The following is a 20,915-nucleotide window of genomic DNA, read 5'->3' as shown; positions in this document are numbered from 1 at the left end:
TTCCGGATAAGGCGTCATGTCTTCGAGCGTTTACTTCGTGATGTCCAGCAGGTCAATCCATACTTTCGACAGAAGCGGGACAAAGCAGGCCGCCCTGGTTTCTCACCTCATAAGAAGGTTACTGTTGCACTCCGAATGATGGCATATGGCTCCTCAGCTGATTCGATGGATGAAACCTATGGTATGTCTGAGTCTACATGCCTTGATACTCTTGAAGAATTTTGTAACACAATTGTTCATGTTTACAAAGACGAGTACCTCCGAGAGCCAAATCAAGAAGATCTGAATCGGCTCCTTCACAAAGCTGAAGACCGTGGGTTTCCGGGCATGATAGGGTCATTAGACTGCATGCATTGGGATTGGAAGAACTGTCCCACTGGATGGCAAGGAAGCTTTAGCGGAAGGTCGAGAAAGCCAACTGTTGTGTTAGAGGCAGTTGCCTCATATGAGACATGGATCTGGCATGCTTTCTTTGGAGTCCCTGGATCCCAAAATGACATTACAGTTCTTGGGCGTTCACTCCTCTTCAATAACTTGACGGAAGGTAAAGCACCTCAACTTGACTACTACATCAACGGCCGTGAATACAATATGGGGTATTACTTGGCAGATGACATCTACCCAAAGTGGGCGACACTTGTCCAAGCAATTCCAAACCCTAGGAATGATGCAGAAAAGTTGTTTACCTTACATCAAGAGGCATACCGGAAAGATGTTGAGAGAGCTTTCGGTATTCTACAAGCACGGTGGAAGATTATTAGCGAACCGGCAAGAGGGTGGAGTCGAGAAAATTTGAACTCCATCATGATGTCTTGCATCATATTACACAATATGATAGTGGAGGATGAGCGAGATAGGTATATTGATGGAGAGTCCGATGATGACCAAGAAGATCCAAATAGGTCAAGAAGGGCTCTAGCAAAAATATATGATGGGCCTAATTTGCCTTTCAATCCAAGAACTGGTAGTATCTCTATAAATGAGTATATGAAGCGCTATAGAATGATACGTTCTCGTGCCACAAATACGTACCTACAACAGGATCTTGTTGCACATCTTTGGGCCAAAAGAAGCATGGAGTAGGCTTTTAAGTTTTATGTTGTTAAATGTTTTTAAAAATGTTGTTTAAGTTTCATGTTGTTAAATGTTTTTTTATGTTGTATAATTTGTATGTTGGTTAATGTTATTTAATGTTATTTCATATTGTTTAATGTTGTTTCATGTTACTTAATTTAATTTAATGTTGTATAAATGGCCTAGGAAAAAAATAGAATTGAAAAAAATTATGAAACAAATTTTGTGAAATAGAAGTTATAGGAAAAAAAATATGAATCAAATTTTGTAAAATAGAAGTTATAGGAAAAAAATAGAATTTAAAAAAAAATTGAAACAAATTTTGTAAAATAAAATTGAAAAAAAATATGAAACAAAATTTGATTAATATGAAAAGGAAAAAAAAGGGAAAAAAAAGTTTAAATTCATTAAAAAAAAAAAAAGCCTAATAATACAACGGCTACTAGCCGTTATATTAAAAAACATTCAAACTATTAGTGTCGGTTATAACTGACACTAATAGTAGAACTATTAAAAAATAAATAAAACCTCTTTAATGCTGTCGGTTTTAACCGACAGCAATAGAAAACATTAAAAAAAAAATAAGCCAGCCCGGGGCTGGCTGGCTGGCCGAAAGCAGCCAGCCCTCCAGCCCTCCAGCCCTCTCCGATCCCGTGGGGCCCTCCCAGATTCCAGAGCCCTCTGGCCTAGCCCTCGGTTGGAGACGGTTTTAGGGCTATTTTCGGCCCTCTGGACCCTTCGGTTGGAGATGGCCTAAGTGTGGAAGCTACCAAGCTACCAAGTCCAAGTGCTAGCGGTAGAAGCTAGTCGCCATAAGCAAACTTCCGGACCCAAATGAAGTTATGACCATCTATCAGAGAAAAAAGAACGAATGGATCTTGTAGGATTCCCAAGAAATTTTTCGATTTCTTTCATGAATAAACAAGACATTAAAGAATATCCAGAAAGGCATTTAGGGAATTGGTCTGATTCTATTTTTGTTCATTTTGTTTGAAGAAAAAAAAAAGATCCAAAGAATTGATCTAATAGTATATATTGAAAAGTGAGAAAAGAAAAAAAAAAAGTTTCTCAATTAAAATATTTTTTTTTATAAGTCATGTTTCAGAGTTTGCCAAAAGATTTTGGAGTAACAACAGGACTATGGATTTTTCTCCAGTGTCTGCTAAGATGCTCCAGATTCCACCTACTAGTCTTAATGCTCAGGCCTGTGATTACATTGATGAAGATGGAAATTTGAAGTGAAGTTACTTTGTGGAGTTGATCCCTGCCTCAAGCTCTATCTCCTTAGCTGCCTAAGCATCTTGAAGCTTCTTAGGTTTAGCTCGAGTTGGACACTCAGCTTCTTTTCGAAGAAGAGATGTCAGAGCCCCCGGTACTGAGCAAAAAAAGCATGCAAGGGAAAAGACTATGAAAATTAACCAAGGAAAAGATGTTTCGTAAGCATAAGGAAATGAAATGGGAAGAAGAACTTACTCTAGCCTGCAGATCAAAGGCAAGTACAAGAGCTACTTGCTCGTAGGCATTCCCCTCGGCGCACCCCTACCTCATCTGCGAAGCCCTTGCAAATTCTTTAGAAATAAGGTCGATCTCTTAGAGAGAGACGTCACGTGAGTGAGAGCTACCATCATAGCGGTCGAACCTGACCCTTCTATTCTCAAATGAGCTAAGGATTTGCTTCGACTAGTGCTTGGAAGGGTGCTCTACACCGACCAATTCTTGGCAACTTACTATTTTCCCCATAGCTCGATAGACAATCTGTTTGGCAAAGTACAAAAGAGTTAGAAATGAACAAGTAGAAGTGAGTCCATTCAAATCACGGATAAGTATTGAGAGACTATGCAATTTACCTCTTAGAAGGCTCATAAACAAGAGTCGATTGGGATAAAGGTAGTGGAAATTTCTCTAGAAGATAAAGAAGTGATGGCTACCAACTGAAGCTCTTCCTCATCGGAGAAAGAGATATGTCCAGGCCAGTCAACTACATGTAAGTTGTGAGTGTCAAAGAACATGTGCTTACTGTTTCTTGACATACAGTAACTTGGTCAATCCGAGTTAATGGTTGAGAAAATTATGGAGCCTTATTTGGTTAGGTTTAGGAGTCCTTATTTAGTGCAATTAATTATGAAAACCTTATTTAGTTGACAAAGAGTTCGTTACCATTTAGGACTATAATGAAATCCTAATTGATATGGAATATCCCTTTAATCAGTTAATAGGCCGGATTAAAGGGATGAGCGTCTATATATTAGGAGGTCCCTGCACTCACAGCATCATCCTATTGTAGTGCAAAACCCTATTTTTGTGCACAAGGAATCTCGGCTGCTAGAGTGTAGAAGTTCCTCCTTGAAACCCTAGCAGTCATGGCTTCTTCTTCTTCCTCCACTTCGGAAGATAAGTTTATTTCCCTTTTAATTGTTTGATTGGTTTATTGTAGTTATATTTGTTTTATCTGTGATTCTAGTAACTTGTTGATTTTCAGATTACATCTTACATGTGGTATCAAAGCCTCTCAACTCGCCTAGAATTCATAATTTCGATCATGGTTGGTTTTGAATATATTGATACAAATCTGCTAGGGAATTTGCAAAGCTTGGGGGTTCGGATTATTGGTAATCAGTTTGAACAAATTCTTAACAAATTAAAGGCATAATTATTTGTTGTTTTGTTTAAATGTCTTTTACTTGTGGATCCTGAGGCTTCCGCTTAATCTTAGAATATTTTTGTAATTGCTTTTCTAACTACAGTTTTGCGGCATGAATCACAAAGATTCATGGCAAAATTTATTTTGTGAATGACTGTTGACCAACATGTTCAATTAACTTTATGATTTAGATGTCAAGTTACATCATACGACATATTTATACATAAGATGTATGGTGGGTGAAAGATACATTATTCCAAAGATTTTGTAGTTTTTAGTATTCCTTTTCTATCACATGATATCTCCGATGGAGTAAATCTGTTTGGTTGAAGGATCAGAGAGCTCTAGTATGCTGCCATGGTTCATTACCCATGCACTAGGGTTTATGCATCGAGCTTGAACCCCATTATGAAAAGCTTGCTGCCAAGTCTTGCATAATGAATTATTTGCCATGCTTTATTATGGGTTGAGCTTTACGAGATTTGCATATCTTGCTTTAATTTGATTGGTAGTGTTAGTGTTGGGTTTCCTAGGGCTCGCCCAAAACCCTAGTGAGCATATCCCGTTCAAAGGTGAGAATAAATTTTGACCCAACGGAAGTAAAATTAGTAAGTTTGCTCATATTTTTTGTTGTTGTCTAAAGCAACCTTTTGAAATTATTTTGAGTTGATGGATTGAATTAACCTTATGGATACTGACTTCGTGGGTGAGCCATTGTATAGGATTTTCATGATTTAAAATTCTGAATTTGGATACCATGACACTAACATGTTTTATGCAGGCACACATGTTCATTCATAGCTTAGATGAATGTGTGAACTCATTCTGCAGGAATTAGAAAGGTTTGAGATCCCTTTCAATTCTCAAATCTTGCGTCGTAAGGAGCTTGATCTATATACACATATTAATGCCGTGGCCATTTTGGTGTCACTTTTAAATTGTTTTCTATCTTAAAAGGAGATTTTGATATATCACAATGGACATGCTAAATGTTATTTTAAAAGAAAAATGAAATTTTAGTAAAGTTATGAAAACAAGACTAGCTATGTTCATGCAGTTTAGCATACCTTGCAATTTGTTCTATTTTAGTCTCTGATTTTGATAGATTTTTCATAACTCCAAATTTTATGAAATTTGATCATGTCATAATATCAAATGGATTGTAGACTTTGGTATTTTTTTCACGTTTCTAGACAAGAAATGGATTTATGGTAAATTTTTTAAGTTTGATACCATATTGCTGGAATTCTGCAGACTTTCGCAGAATAGTCTGCTTGTGATATTATTTTGACATATCTATGTGACTCATAAATTCATGAAATTTTAGTATGATATACATTGAGATATTTATTTCAAATCTGGAAATTTTGAAGAGCATTGGTTTGAAAAAGAATTATTGGTGAATTTTTAATCTCGGGACTGTCCTGCAGAATGTATGCGGTTTCTGCAGCAAATTCCATTTCGATTTTACTTTAACCCACTTTTAAAATCGAAAAACTCATGGAATTTTGGGTAACAATAAATTTACATGTCTACTTTATTTCTGAAAATTTTCATACACATTGGAGGAAGATTGAAGTTTTGGTGAATTATTTAGACTCGGGTATGTTTTGCAGAATTTCTGTTGTTTCAGCAGCACAACTTATTTCAAATTTGTTTTTAGTACACTTGTAAAATCTCAAAAATTATGAAATTTTGGGAAATAACAGATTTTTATGTTTACTTTATGTCTGAAAATTCTGATCCAAATCAGTTGAACAATGAATATTTGGTGAATTTGTAATCTCAGGTATGTACTGAACATTTTCTGCTGTTTCTGCAGCACCTCTCTTTTCAAATTCATTTTTGGCTCACTTATAAGATTTTAAAAAAAATCATGAAATTTTGCAAAATAGTAGTCATATATGTCTAGTTCATACCTAAAAAAAATTTTCATGACAATCTAAAGAGAATTGAGTGTTTGGTGAATTTGCACACTAAAATAGTACTGCTGAATTTTTTGGTACTTCAAAACTAGTTTTGTTATGTGATATTGTTTCACTGATTTGTGCACATCTATTGGTACCGGTTATTATACAAGTTTATGGTTCCAATATGTCCTTATTTTATGCAAATTATCAACACTATTGAATTTTATAGACAACACTGATTAAATTTTGATTTAAAGATGTATTGGTTTGTTTTGCTTAAACCAATGTTTTGTTTGGTCATCAATTCTGATTATGATGATAATTGTCTTTTGAGAGAAAATTGGAAAGTGGCATCAGTTTACTAATTGATCATTTTGGTCCCTATCGAACAACTGAATAACCATGTTTCCTCTTTCGAGAACTCTATTGTTCAATGTCAACAACGACATACTTTTGCGTCTGATTGAATCTTTTGAGAATCATTGAATATCCAACAAAACGGTTATTTAATATTGTTCTAAAGGATTATTCTGAAAAATCAGAATTCTAATTTATATGGTGAATACTTTGTCCCAATGGGAATTTCAGGAAATCACTCACCAATTATAAATTAGTATTATAGCAAATCATAAAGTACTTCTAACATATTTTCATCTAGCCAAAGCTGTTGAAGCTATATGTATTTTGTGTATTTTATGTTTTGGCTAGCTATGCAGGTATTTTCTTTGCATGATTAGTTTCTGCCCAAAGGTGTAACAATCATGCAATTTGGAGTTGGTTCGATCCTCCACAACTCACTACTTCCATGATGAATCTTGCAGAATCAAGAATGAGTAGGTAAATTTGCCAATCTTTTTCCTTAATTTTCTGTGAGTTCTAAATTTGATTAAAATTATTATTAAAAAAATTGATGTTGTTGAGATATCTATGTGTTTACTTTAATCGACTTTGTTTTAGAATTAAAACATAAATTTTGAGTTTGGATTCTCTTATTAGGTTTCATTTTAATTTATGATCTAATATTTAACACATATGTGGGTCTTCTCTCATACACTAAAATAAATTTTGTAGCCATTGGTTTATCTAATCACTTGTCACTTTTAGATCGATTAATAATGTTGAGATATTGTTCCTTATATAAGCCTAATTTTGATACATATAGATTGGTTTATTATGTCCAAACCAACTATTTTGTGACTCAACAAATTTATTTAAGAAATTTTTTTTTGTGTTTTGAGCATATTAAAGATTGTAAATTGGTTTTATTTAAATTATGATTAAATCTGAAATTGTGGTAGAGCTTGGGAAATACTACTGCAATTTTGCATACCTTGCAACGTGTCCTATTTGATTACCATTTTGATAGATTTTCTAACTCCAAACTTTGTAAAAATTTGTCATCTTATATTATATAATGGATCGTGTATACTATCTTTATTTATTCAACTAGCCTATATTTTGTTATATGAAAACCACTTTCTCTAGTGTTTAATCTTGCAATTTTGAGTGTTTGCCCAAGTGGGAGAAATAATGTATTATGGGCTTCACACTCATCAATTTTGCATGCTTTTAATGATCATAGTTTTGGTAGATAAAACGTACATTATCATACTTGTTTATATTTTATTTGTTACATATGCAACTAATCTTGTAGGAAATTCAAGAAGGGTTAATGAGTATATTATGCTCAAAAGTGTTTTACTTATTAATTCTTATATGTTGTTCAAGAAATTGGACTTGTGATTTATATGTTATTGATGAATAATTAATCTGCTCAAAAGTGTTTTCTTATTCAGTACAAATATAAATCAATGTATAGTGAAACATGAAATTGACAAGATTGCATATACTTCATCTGCTCAAAAGTGTTGAAGTTATATATGTTTGCCCTTGTATTTTGTGTTTTAGCTATGCAAACCTAATATAATTAGTTTCTGTCCAAAGATGATTCTGGAATTATATGCTTTTGATGCAATCAGAAAACGTTCCGTTAAAGTTTTCTATTTCTGTCAAATGTTAGATGAACAAAACGGACCAAATGATTTTGTATAGTTTTTCAGTCACAATAGTCACTTCCCTACAGATATCTGGAATAAAGATGTTGAGCTCACAAATTTTATGTTTTAGATCCCATGACTAATGTCTTGCTAATGGGAGTATTGGAAAGGTATCTATTTCATTTTGTAGACATTTACAAAGTTTTTTTTTTACTCTCTTAATCAGTGGGAGTAATAATAATTTATATAATTTTGTCTCTTTTAATCAGTGGGAGTAAGAGATTACCTTTTGTGTTTAAAATTTGAAGTGTTAGTGGCTGATATTTTAAGAGTTTTTGTTTAAGTTTTGTTCATAAGTTTAATAAGAGGTCCTAATTTTGTAAATAGTATGTTATATTTTACTTGTCCTCTTATTATATTATAAATTGACAGAAAATATGAGCCATGCTTGCATGAGGCTCAGTTCAGGAGTTGATCTTTTGCTTATCAACCTGAATTTAACGAATGATGTCAAGCAACATTGTGCTCGTAATTTGATATTCGTGGTAATAGAGTAAACATGTAGAAGCAATTACATGTTATTTTCTATAATCTAATATTTAAACTACTAGTGACAAGTTGTTAAAGGTATAGTTGCAAATTTTGTGGGACTCAGTGATCACCTACCACTTAGCCAAATAAGGATCATGTTCTTGGACACTCAAGTGGGAGAATGTAAGTTGTGAGTGTCAAAGAACATGTGCTTACTGTTTCTTGACATACAGTAACTTGGTCAATCCGAGTTAATGGTTGAGAAAATTATGGAGCCTTATTTGGTTAGGTTTAGGAGTCCTTATTTAGTGCAATTAATTATGAAAACCTTATTTAGTTGACAAAGAGTTCGTTACCATTTAGGACTATAATGAAATCCTAATTGATATGGAATATCCCTTTAATCAGTTAATAGGCTGGATTAAAGGGATGAGCGTCTATATATTAGGAGGTCCCTGCACTCACAACATCATCCTATTCTAGTGCAAAACCCTATTTTTGTGCACAAGGAATCTCGGCTGCTAGAGTGTAGAAGTTCCTCCTTGAAACCCTAGCAGTCATGGCTTCTTCTTCTTCCTCCACTTCGGAAGATAAGTTTATTTCCCTTTTAATTGTTTGATTGGTTTATTGTAGTTATATTTGTTTTATCTGTGATTCTAGTAACTTGTTGATTTTCAGATTACATCTTACACTACATAGAAAAAAAAAAGGAGAAGTTGTATTTAAGTTTGAAAACTCATAACATACTACGAGACATTAGGATATGAAAGAGGCAGACTATGTTGTTACAACCTTTATTCCTAAAGCACCTAGCAACCCGAGTGTCTGTCGCTTCTACCTAGCCGAGCTTTCCCAGTTGCCACTCGTAAGAAACTAGCTCTTATTTGATGGGTTGTCGGCAAATAGTAAACAAGTGTCGAGCAAGTGGCAGAATTCGACCTGGCTATGATTGTTTCATAGTTTATTGTAGTGTCAGACAAGGCAAGGGTCGACTTTGAAAAACCGACAAAGGTAACCAAACACCAGATTTGAAAAGCTTAGCAGAAAAAGCCACCCAACCGTGTGGCAGTTAGCTAGGTTTTTCCCTTCCAATCGGGGCTTAGAGGATGACATTAAAATGGATGTTATACCAATGTCTCAACTCTTCTAACTTGGCACCTGCGACTAAACCTAGAGGACTTGTAATGCGTAATGCTCAAATGCGTTGGGCAAGCCTACATCTCCCATTTTGCTGAGGTGTTCCAAGTTAGCATAGTGCACTAAGTCTTCTTCACGACAATCGGAGGTAAACCCTTCGCCAAGAGCAGACGCAATGGGAGAATTCGTCAAGTCTACTATGTGTTTGTGGCCGATAAGGAGGAATAAAGGACGACCTGATCAGAGGGTCATCGAGTGTCTTGAAAGAATTGACAAAATCGGTGGAGTTGGCTGTGCCATTGCCAGTTGACTGTTCATAGTCATTGTCAACTTTGATGATTAAACCTTCAACTGAACGATTAGCCAATTGAAAGATAATTGATGTACGATTTAGTTCTTTTTGATCCAATCGCTAAAATTAATACTAACACCTAGATCACTTAAAGCATGTTTAAAATTAGAATTCACAATATGCAAGAGATAGTGAAACTCCCTGCATTTTTCTTTTTTGGTGGTAGCTTGTGCAGTAAAGCTACACTGCATTGTTCCATTAAAATCACTTTCTTGACGTGTGTCCTTAAAAAATTCTGCATATGAAGAATCCTCTTTATAGCATCCAACAATGGTAAGTTGATTTGACCTTTGGTTTTAACCTCTTGGGGTATGGAAGCGGGGGATCATAAACACGTTCAGGTACTAGTTTGTTGCTACTTTTGTTTGGTAACTCATTCTTATTGAGCCTTTCAATATTATAAGCCCAGCAGCCTATTTGTTTGGCCTTATAAACAAAAATTTGTTGCCTTTTGTTTATAAGGCACCAATCTTTTGGTTTCAAAGTGAGGAGAGAGCAGCCAACAAAAAGGAAAATGAGGGATATTACTTTTGTTCTCCATTTGTGCAATCATTCATCAAAAGATATTGGTGCTACATTTTAGAGCACATCATCAACCTTGGGCTCCGATTCTGCTTCAACCCACTCCATAATCTCCCTTGTCAGCTTACCCCTCAAAAGCGTACTTCAGAAGTTGGGCGCTGACTAATTTGTTCTCCAAGTAATTCTGCGACACTCTGCCAGCTTAACAACTTGGCAGCCAAGCATGGATATACCACCGTTAAGAATGTAAAGAAACTCTAGTTCATGGGAAGGGAAGTTGTCCTTCGCAAATTTCATACCCCTGGCGTGTTTATGAACCACCTCTTCCATACCCCGAGAGGTTAAAATCGAATTTCAAAGATCATCAATTGAAGGACTTCATGCAACCATTGATGAATGTTTAAATCAACATGTTGGATGCTATAAAGATGATTCCTTCATATGCAATTTTTTTGAAGGATATGTTGTACAAGAAGAAACTTGTGGACTTCGAGAAAGTGATTCTAACGGAACAATGCAGTGCAATTTTACTGGACAAGCTAGTATTATTAATTTAATGTCTTATACTATTTTTGGCGATTGGGTTAAGGAGAACCAAATCTGATATTGATTATCTTTTAATTGGCCGATCGTTCTGTTGCGTATCATAATGGCATAATTAAAGATCAGTCAGTTAGTAGCGAAACGGCCAACTCCACCAATTTTGTCAATTCTTTCTAGACGCTTGATGAGCCTTTGATTGGGTCGTCCTTTATTCCTCCTCATCGGCCACAAACCTAACTGCCAATAGTGGACTTGACGAATTCTCCTACTGCGTCTGTTCTTGAGGAATGCCCGATAAACCCGATAGACTATTGGAGCACTATGTTGACTTGATAAACCTCACCAAATGGGAGGTGTAGGCTTGCCCAATGCATCCGAGCAATGCGCATTACAAGTCTCAGGTTCGGTCACAGGTGCTTAGTTAGAAGAGTTAAGACGTTAGTATAGCATCCCTTTTAATGTCATATTCCCAACCCCGATTCGAGGGAAAAACCTAGCCAACCACTACATGACTGAATGGCCTTTTCTGCTGAGTTTTTCAAATCTGGCATTCCTTTGCACCCCTTCCTCTACCGTGTGATAACCCACACCAATTTTTCAAAATCGACCATCACCTTGCCCTTATCCAAAACTACTATAAACTACAAAACAGTCTTGGCCAGGCTTGATTCTACCACGTGCTCAGCTCTTGTTTACTATTTACCGATAACCCATCAAATCAACAACCCTACAAGGATAAATGCTTCCTTATGAGTTGCAACTGGGAAAACCCAGCTAAGGTAGAAGCAATAGACGCTCAGGTTGTTAGGTGCTTTAAGAATAAAGCTTGTAACAACATAGTTTGCCTCTTTCATATCTTAGTGTCTCGTAGTATGTTAACTTAAATACAATTTCCCTTTTTTTTCTTTGCAATTGACTGTTTTGGGCTCCGAAGAGGAATAGCTTCAGTTGGTTGTCATCACTTATTTGTCTTCTAGAGAAATTTCCACTAGCGTTATCATAACCGACTCCTGTTTACAACCGGTTGTCCTTCTAAGAGGTAAATTGCATGATCTCTCAATATTTGTCCCTGGTCTGAATGGACTCACTTCTAACTAATTTATACTTTGCAAGCAGATTACCCGCCGAGCTATGAGGGAAAGAAAGTAGGTCAGGCATTCAGCTCAGCGATCAAGGCCTTCTTCGTCGGTGCAGACCATTCTAAGCGCTAGCAGAAGCAAATCCTCGATCAAGCGCTAGCTAGAAATGAGCCAGAAGCCCCAGTTATTAGGAGACTGGCCAACTTAGATCGCCATAATGGTATCTCGCTCAAGAGATGCCTCACCCCAAAATATCGACTCCTTCATGAAGATTTGCAAGAAGATCCTTCGGGGAGCGAACATCGTGGATGAATTAAGGGTGCACAAAGGGGAACGCCCACAAACAATTTGCCATTGCCTTTGATCTACCGGCTGAAGTTCTTCTTCCCATTTCACTTCCTTATGCTTACGAAACGTTCTTTTGTTGGTTAATTTTCGTAGTATTTTTCCTGTACATGCTCTCTTTGCTCAATTCCAAATGATCTGACACCGATTCTCTAAAAATAAGCTGAGTGTTTAACTCGAGCGAGACCTAGGAGGCTTCAGGATGCCTTGGAAACTAAAAAGACAAAGCTTGGGGTCGCCAAGACGACAGTTAAGACGGTAAAAAAGAAAAGTGTTTGGCTGAAGTAAAGGAACCAGCACCTGGGGTGGTAGATGAGCGAAGCTGCCACAAAGAAACTCCAAGCTTCTAGAGCTAGGGATAAGTTGAAGATACTGCTCGGGCCTTTAGGAAGGAGAACGAGTAGTAAAGGGCTTGGATGAATCCTCCCATATCGGCAGTCAGGATATATAGACAACTACCTCCAAACGGTAGCCGGCCAAAAGCTTACCAACAAACTCACTTCTAAGGCTATGCGGAGTTTTAGAAGAAGGTGAAGATAACTCATCTTGATTATGATCTGGATGTTAGGGATGATGACGACAGCTCTAAGAAGAGCGGGGATAAAAAAGATAGAGCTGGAGAAACCCTTATTGACCAAACTGGACCAGCCATAGACTCTTTGGCTGTCAACCCAGCAATCGCAACTACAATGTACAAGACCAGACCAGCCCCTTTATCATAATTTTTGCAATAATTTTTTTCTTTTTATTCGACAAGCCCTTTGCAGGGTCCATTCAGGGAGATCAAGACCATTAAACAAGTACTGGGATCTGGTGTGGCGACCTTCAAACATTCGTTTAAATTGCTTGGTTGTCACCTCGGTCTTCACTTTTACTTATGACGCATATCACACCCTTACCGACGCTTGATCGCCTTTGACCATTCCTACCCCTGCATAGGTTGGGAACTTTATCACTAGCATCATATACGACCAAGTAGGTATGCGAAACTGCCCCTAGATCGGTTAGAATTCCTCGAAAGTGAAGATCTTTCAAACAAAGTGTAGATCACATTCCTTTCTACCAGATCACAATTTGCAGTGGCACTCGACGTAAACAAAGCTCGATTGGGCTGACAATTTATCAGCTACGTATTTCGTGAGTCATCCTCGTTGAACGAGCACTTCTTATCGTCCTTGAGATTTATGCAATCGTCCGTAAAGTGGTTGTGGTTTCTGTGATACTGGCAATACCTAGTATTATCTCTCCATCCATGAAAATTAGGTTACACCATTCAAGTAGTGGGGAGTTGACGCTCCACAAGAATGAACATCTTCCCCTAAGACATATTCATGGGGGCATATAATTTGTACTTGTTATATCGCTCGGGGTGACTATCTGCTTTGGGTTACCTTTTTTTTTTGGCAAGCGGTCATACACAACTTCCTGCTTGGCTTTAGCCGACATGCTCAGTCGATCAATCCTTACTGCCTTTGTATTCTCATCTTGTTTAGTTGTTCGACCCAAGAGTAAGTGGTTACTTCACACAGCAAATCCTTGAAAGTGTCAGGATGATTCCAAGTCAGATAAAAGTATAAATCAACTCCAACAAATCCCACATGAGGGCATTATCTGTTGTTGCCTCATCACATCCTATGCATCTAGCAAACTCGTTATTGAATTTGGATATATAATCACTCAATGTCTCCAAGCCGATCCCACACTTTTTTTTATGTTCTTACCCATAACTTCTCTCCATGTCCTTCTCAGGTTGAGAGGGCCGACCAGGGTTCCCGTCGAGCCTTTTAGTGCTTGCTCAACAACTCTCGCCCCTTCGTCCCAAGCATCCTCCTCTGCTCTAAGCTTCTTGTTGATTCACATGCATCTTTGCCCCCTCCCCCAGCTTCTAACATCCCCAAAAGGAGAACAAGCCCCTCCCTTAGATGTGTTGTCAATCTTCTTATTCGTTTGGTTGATTTGTTCTAGGCGGTCATCATGCTTCTCCTGGAGTAAGGTGTCTTGGGCATGGATGAGGCTCCCCACCTTATTCATCTTTCTAACACCAGCAAGTATGTCATTCATCTTCTTGCCATAAATGGCTAGCCTAATCATCTCTTCTCGTCTTCTTCTTCAGTGTGTCGGCTCGAGACTATTGGTCATCTTGCAGGTGGACTATAAACTATAGCGCAAAGATAACAGCGTAGAATACACAACCAAATCATATGCGTTTCCCATAGATGATGCCAAATCTTCTGCTTGCTCATTACCTTGCATGTATTGCGAAGTAGAAGTGAAGTGGCGAATGCCAAGTTCCTTGTACCAGTCTGTGACTTCAAGGATAATGAATTGTGGTCCATTATCTATGAGTATGGTATGCGGAATTTTGAATCGACGAACGATATTCTTCCAGACAAAGGATTGAACGTTCAAAATTGTAAGGTTAACAAACTTAATTAAATCCCTTAGGGTAAGCTTAGGATATGGACTGAAATGAAATGGACTTAAAGATATAAGGGGTTCACCCCTCAAAATTGGGTTATGGCCACTATATTCTCATAATGTATTAGCTTTAAGACTAAATAGCGCCCAGCTCATACAATCACTTTTTTTCTCTTCTATTGTCCGACCCACATATTAAATCATGTCTTAATCTCTTCATATAGGCCTCTCAGTCTTTGAGCCTCTCAAATTGGCATTTAATGCGCCAACAACTTGTACTAACTCACTTACACATTTCCACCTATTTAACTAAGCTCTCGTCAGTGGAATGAACCTTTCCCAGTCAGGGTGGCATGCCTTTTTAGGTCTAAATGAGCCAAGCATCTCACTCAAACCTTAATTACTCTGCCACTTCTCGTCGAGCATTATCTTGACTACCTTTACGTCTCATACTAAGCATCTTGCTTACTACGAGCCACCGCATAATCCAAATGGCACTTGAGTCGTTATGCCCTTGGAGGCTTTTGCTATAAAGCTGTCAGTTTGCTCACGTGTTCCATGCAATCGAGGGAAACTCCATTTTTGTCTCAGCCAACTCGAGTGCTCGGGGCGGCCTTCTATGAACTCCTTGAGCCTTATGCTCTTAGGTCTTTTCTTTGGTATGCGCCATTGTGTGCGCCTAAAAGCGCACAATGTTAACACCATATTTTGAAATTTGCCCATCACTATACGTTTGGTCACTTTGAGCCGAAGAGGATAGCGACTAAGATTTTGCAAAGTGAGTTGTTTTGGACTTCACTTTTCAAAGATGCAAATAATTGGTGTCAAGCTTGTGATCGTTATCCACAAGTGAGCATTCAGTCTAAGCAGAATGAGATGTCGCAACAGAGTATTCTGGTTGTTGAATTATTTGATGTTTGGAGCATTGATTTCATGGGACCATTCCCATCATCCCATGGGGACCAATACATTCTTGTGGCTATATGATACGTTTCTAAGTGGTTCTAGGCAATTAGAACACCTACTAACAAAAGGTCAGTGGTCCTGAACTTCCTCCAAGGTATGATTTATCTGCATTTCAATATTCCAAGAGCTATTATCATCGATGAAGGTAAGCACTTCTTGGATAAGCCTTTTGTTGCACTCCTTGAGAAATATGGGATAACCCATTGTGTAGCCACTGCATATCATCCTCAGACATCTAGGCACATTGAAGACTCCAACAAAGAGATAAAGCGCATCCTACTTCACTTGCAAGGACTGGAATCTGAAATTAAACGATGCTCTATAAGCTTTGAGAACAACGTATAAAACTCTGATTGGGATGTTTCCTTTTTAGTTCATTTGTGGGAAAGCGTGTCATCTACCTATGGAGCTTGAGTATAAGGTTTACTGGGCTATCAAACAGCTAAATTTCGCTTATGATTCTGCTAGTGATAAGCGTAAACTGCAACTCAACAAGCTAGACAAAATTCGTAATGAGGCATATTGAAAGTGCAAAGATCTACAAGGAGAAAACTAAGGGGTTTCATGACAATCAAATTTAGAAAAGAGTTTCAACCAGGGCAAAAAGTGTTGTAGTTTAAATTAAGGTTTAAGTTGTTTCCATAGAAGTTGAAGTCCGGTTGGAACGAGCAACACTGAGTAAAGTGGTAACACATTCAAAGTGAATGATCACAAGCTGAAACCATACTTGCAGTCATCATACGATGTCACACATGAGTCAATGACTCTGAAAAAACTAATCAGTTGACCATCAGACTTCTACCATGTCTATAGACATAATAAATAAAGCGTTTATTGGAAGGCAGCCCAACTTTCTTAACACTTTGAAAAAAAATCCAACAAAAATACATTTCGCTTTGAGTTTTGCTTTCTTTCAATAATACTAGTTGAAAATCCTTGTTTGCAATAAAATTTTTGTTTGCCTAGGTGTGTTTTTAATTCGAAAAAGTATTTGTTTTGTTGGATAAAATTCTTATCTTTTCAAAGTAAATTTTTGCTTGGAGAAACTTCTATTGTGAAAAACTGAGTTGATAAAAACAGGTTATTGATTGAAAAACTTTGGCCTTTTGCAGGTTGCAATCAAGACATACAAGGCGGCCCTATTTCATCTAAGACGTGCAAGGCAAATAAAGAAAAATTGGATCCTGCATCCAGCAGCAATTCATTCATTCACATCAACCACGGCAGTTCTAAGACTATCATATTGCAAAAAATTTAAGCAGTTCAATGCAATCAAATTTCACGCAGAGTACAGTCAAAGCAGACTAGCAGATATGGGTTCCTAGCCTATCATTGAATTGCTAAGTCTCTAAGATCATTCATGATCTTGTTTATCTAGCAGTTAACTCCTATGCATGTTTCTAAGCATAGTCACAACAAGTAGCAGTTATAAAGTGAGTTTTCAGAAGGCATACTAGGGCAATTCGGATGAAGCTTCGGCATTTGTAAATCCAGAAACAACAAATTACAATTAAAAAGAGAAGGAAAGTTCGAAAGTAATTGAGAGTAATTAAAATAAAAGGCTCACTTAGCAGCTGAAAGGTGTTTAGAACTGCAGGGTCCGAAAAGGAATTTGTAATGAGCTTGACTTCATCAGACAAGGCTCTCTCTTCAAATCCTAAAGCATGAGAACAAAACCAAAAACTCATATTTCTTTTTCTTTGTTTACACCTATCATGCAAGTATGAATATGTCACCTTTTTCACATAAATAGACAATGACCTCAACATCATCCAATGAAGAAACCTTCCCTCCAACGTGCGCCTTGCAGCTTTGCTTCCTTAAGAAAAAATGGCTTCGTCCAAGACCATTAAAGCGTGCGGCATTTTCAGATATATTTACTACTTAAACTTAGAATAACCCTAGAGCAAAATTCTTATTGATGAGGAACCCTAGAGGCCAAAAATCGGCCCCGGGGTGAAGACTACAATAAGTGATGTTGCAACAAATTATTTACACCTAAACTGTGAGTTAAACTAGTAAACAAGTCAATGGTAGCACCTTGTCTGGCGCAGATCAAGACTCAAGAATAGGCAGTGGCGGATCCACAGTGGGGTCAATGGGGTCACACGACCCCTTGGAAGCCATGGAAACAACCGTAGAGACCCATTGGAGCTGCTGGTGCGACCCCTTGGAGCTGTTGGTGAGACCCCTTGGCTGCACACCAAGTGTTCGACGAAAGGTCTGAAAGAACCAAGGATGCTGTCAAGTTCAAGGTTCGGTGCTCCAAGTACCTTTACACACTTTGTGTGTTTGATTTCGAGAAGGCCGACAAGTTGAAGCAATCTCTTCCTCCAGGTTTGAACGTTCAGGACCTTTGAACAAGGATTTTAAACCCGAGTACAAAATTCTGCGGCCAAAGAAGGGCAGGAAACTAGAGGAAGAAGACCAAGATGGCAGCATAATATTCTTATGCGTTTGCACCGAGGTTTGCTGAAGTCGAAGATGTCTCGATGGTAGATAGGATATGACGACAGAAATCCAAACAATAGGCTTATTCATGTGAACTGATGATGGTCGTATAGCCACCAATACAGTTCATCAATGTACAATAAGAGGAGAATATTTGTTTGTAAACGTAACAAAGGGAGTCACCTAGTCGGTAAATATCTGACCACGCCCATAGCTTCTTCCTCCAGGTATGAAATGACGATATGCATGTCGTTTCTGTTAAAAAAAAATTGCGCGCTGCGCGCGCTATCCTTATTAACCCCCCAAACATTATTTCCTGGATCCGCCACTGAGAATAGGTTCTTGTCCGATTTCGAAGTTATATATTCACAGAACAATATCTATCTTCAATCCCATGTTCAACTTTGAGCAAGCAAAATGACAAAAGGGATTCAGCCGGTCCGGCCATAACCAAACTTGTACATCGACATTCAGCCAAATGATCTCATACGAACCCAATTGTCAAATAAACAAGTACACGCATACTTGAAATATAACGACAACAAATGTAACAAAAGCAAACTGAGAAATGTGAACGAGAACAGTAAGGATACCTCAGTCATCTGCTTCTGCCCGCATAACACAGCACAGCAGCTGTGGAGAGAGAGGATTATAAATTTGCTTGGCTCTGGAAAAACCAGCCTGAAAATGTATAACCACAGAAAGCATCAATTCTGTACTTCAGAAGCGGAACCACTTTGAATGAAACTTAGGGCGGATGGGGTGAAGTCTACCTGCACATATAACCACTTTGTCCCGTCCAACAGCCATGGGGTTGTGATAATACCGGCACAATCTCAACACCTGAAGATTCCCGGTCCTTAAACCTATCCTGTAAGACATTACAGGAACACGAAGGCGAAGTAATCAAAGTCATCAATTGGATTGGGGAAATGAAAACAAAATAAACAAACAGAAATTCATGGTTTATATATACCTGATACGCCAGTTGAGATCATCTGGAAAACTGGAAGGACCATCTGACATGGAGAACCTTGTTGAGTTCCGTTCGACGTGCTACTCTCACCAATAATATAATCAGACTATCAGGAGTACATTCTGAAAATAATGATATAATCAGAGCCTGACTTCAACTACTCAATTGAAATTCACAATGTAACAGTTTAGTTGAAAAGTTTCAGAAATTAAAGATTAAAAAACCAAGAATTTCAGAAATTACCCACCTTTGTCGCTTACGTCACTGTCCAACCGTGTTGTAATCGGGTTTTAAGTTCTAACTCAAAAAAAAGAGGGATGAAATTGAGTCGGAAATTTTCCCGTTTCTACATTTTCTTGGACCGGAAACAAAATTAAAACTATAAGAAGCAGTAATAATCGAATCCGAACCTCAAATTCAACACTTTCTTGTAATTCAAAAAATTAAAAAGTGGGCAAATTGAATAAAATAAAACAAAAGGAACCTGCTCAGAGGTCGAAGAGGGCTTGGAGTCATGATTTGGAACGAAGTCTTTGCAGTTTTGGGGAACATTTCCACCGCTTGATCTGAATTAAAGAGGAAAAATTAGCGATTATTACACCACTCGCTCCACGATTTAACGAGAAATTAAATAAATAAATAAAGAAATAATTGGGGAGAGAGGACACTCAGGAGAGTACCTTCCATGGAATCGAATCACAGCAAGAATGCGAGTTCTAGAGAGAGAGGGTTGTGAATTTTAGACGAAGATCTCAGAGAGCTAGAGAGAGAGAGAGAAAGAGACCGTTTGTTGATAGGATCGGAGGGATTTGTGAGGGTAGTGTTTTGATTGCATCGAGGTTTGAATTGAGTGAATCTGAGCCGTCGGTTTAAATGTAAGGGAGCTCTTTCTTTCTAACGGCTATAAAAAAATTTCTCGGTGGACCGCGGCCCAATAGACCCAGTCGGTGAGAAGGCGAAACAACGCTTATGGCGTGTTTACCAAGTACCAAGCGGGGGAGGAGTAGGGGGGAACGGAATTGCACTCCTTTGGAAGGATTCCGACATTTACTAACACATAGGAAATCAAAAAAAGCGTGGGGTCCACCTAAAATCCGGAATCGAATTCCGAAATTACCCGGAATTGAATTACCGAGATGGAGCTAATATTTGGATTCCGGGGAGAAGCCTCCATCCGGAATCAAATGTTTCTTTCCAAAATACCCTTCCATCTTATGGTTGTCCTCCGCCATCCTCTCCAGCAACCCTATGCAGCAACTCTCTATAAAAGGATGAGTGACCACTCCGCTGGACCATGATTTGCCGACGAGACCATTCTGCTGGACCATGACTTGCCGATCTATGGGTGGTGGCTATGGGGGTAAGTGGGGTGGAGGGCAGGGAAAGGCGGGGATGGGGAGGGCTGTTGCGGCTGGGAAAAGGATGAGAGGGGTGGTGTGGGAAGACAATGGGTTTTTTAGTCGTGGGGAAGCTGTTGCGGCTGGGAAAAGGATGAGAGAGGCGTGGTGTGGGTGGGAAGATAGACAAAGGGTTTTTTTATGGTGGTGAAGACAGCAAATGGAAGGATTGAGTAAAGTTAATTATTTTTATAGAGATAAATTTTGGTATATAAAATTAGTTTGATTAATTTTTTTTTTTTTTGAACAATAAATTAGTTTGATTAATTAGTATAAAAATAATTTATTTATGTAAGGGCAACATAGTAATCAACCGAGTTTTCATTCCAATTGAAGTGAATTAGTAAACAACTTATATGAACTCAACATCATTCCTACTCCAATTCCAGACAGTTTTAGTAAACAACTTCAACAGGAATCCGATTCTGATTCCACCTCATTTCAATTCCCCATCAATCCAATTCCTTCTCAATTCAATTCTTCTCAATTTGATTACGGATTATTAAACGCGCCATTAGTTTCACGTCGTCCGTTTGATAGGAAGCAACCTTCACGTTTTTTTACCAGTAGTACTAA

At 37.9% G+C, this 20,915-nt stretch overlaps 1 long non-coding RNA gene across 7 annotated transcripts; it reads right to left on the bottom strand.

Annotated features, from left to right (window-relative positions):
- Positions 1-2,021: 2,021 nt before the first annotated feature.
- On the bottom strand, positions 2,022-19,784 carry LOC126609746 (uncharacterized). Of its 7 annotated transcripts, none has more exons than XR_007618256.1 (7): positions 19,623-19,784; positions 19,190-19,508; positions 18,943-19,064; positions 18,740-18,837; positions 18,560-18,647; positions 2,548-2,829; positions 2,022-2,449 (listed from the first exon to the last, which is right to left on the bottom strand). It is a non-coding gene; the product is annotated as an uncharacterized LOC126609746 (long non-coding RNA). The 7 variants fall into 7 exon arrangements; XR_007618255.1 differs by lacking the exons at positions 2,022-2,449; positions 2,548-2,829 and adding exons at positions 15,427-15,816; positions 17,083-17,172; XR_007618257.1 differs by lacking the exons at positions 2,022-2,449; positions 2,548-2,829 and adding an exon at positions 15,427-15,816.
- Positions 19,785-20,915: the final 1,131 nt, after the last annotated feature.

The sequence above is a fragment of the Malus sylvestris genome, chromosome 17 (genome assembly GCF_916048215.2).
Source record: "Malus sylvestris chromosome 17, drMalSylv7.2, whole genome shotgun sequence".
NCBI lineage: Eukaryota > Viridiplantae > Streptophyta > Magnoliopsida > Rosales > Rosaceae > Malus > Malus sylvestris.
The sequence above is the reverse complement of the archived record's forward strand: the minus strand, read 5'-3'. Positions and strand labels throughout refer to the sequence as shown.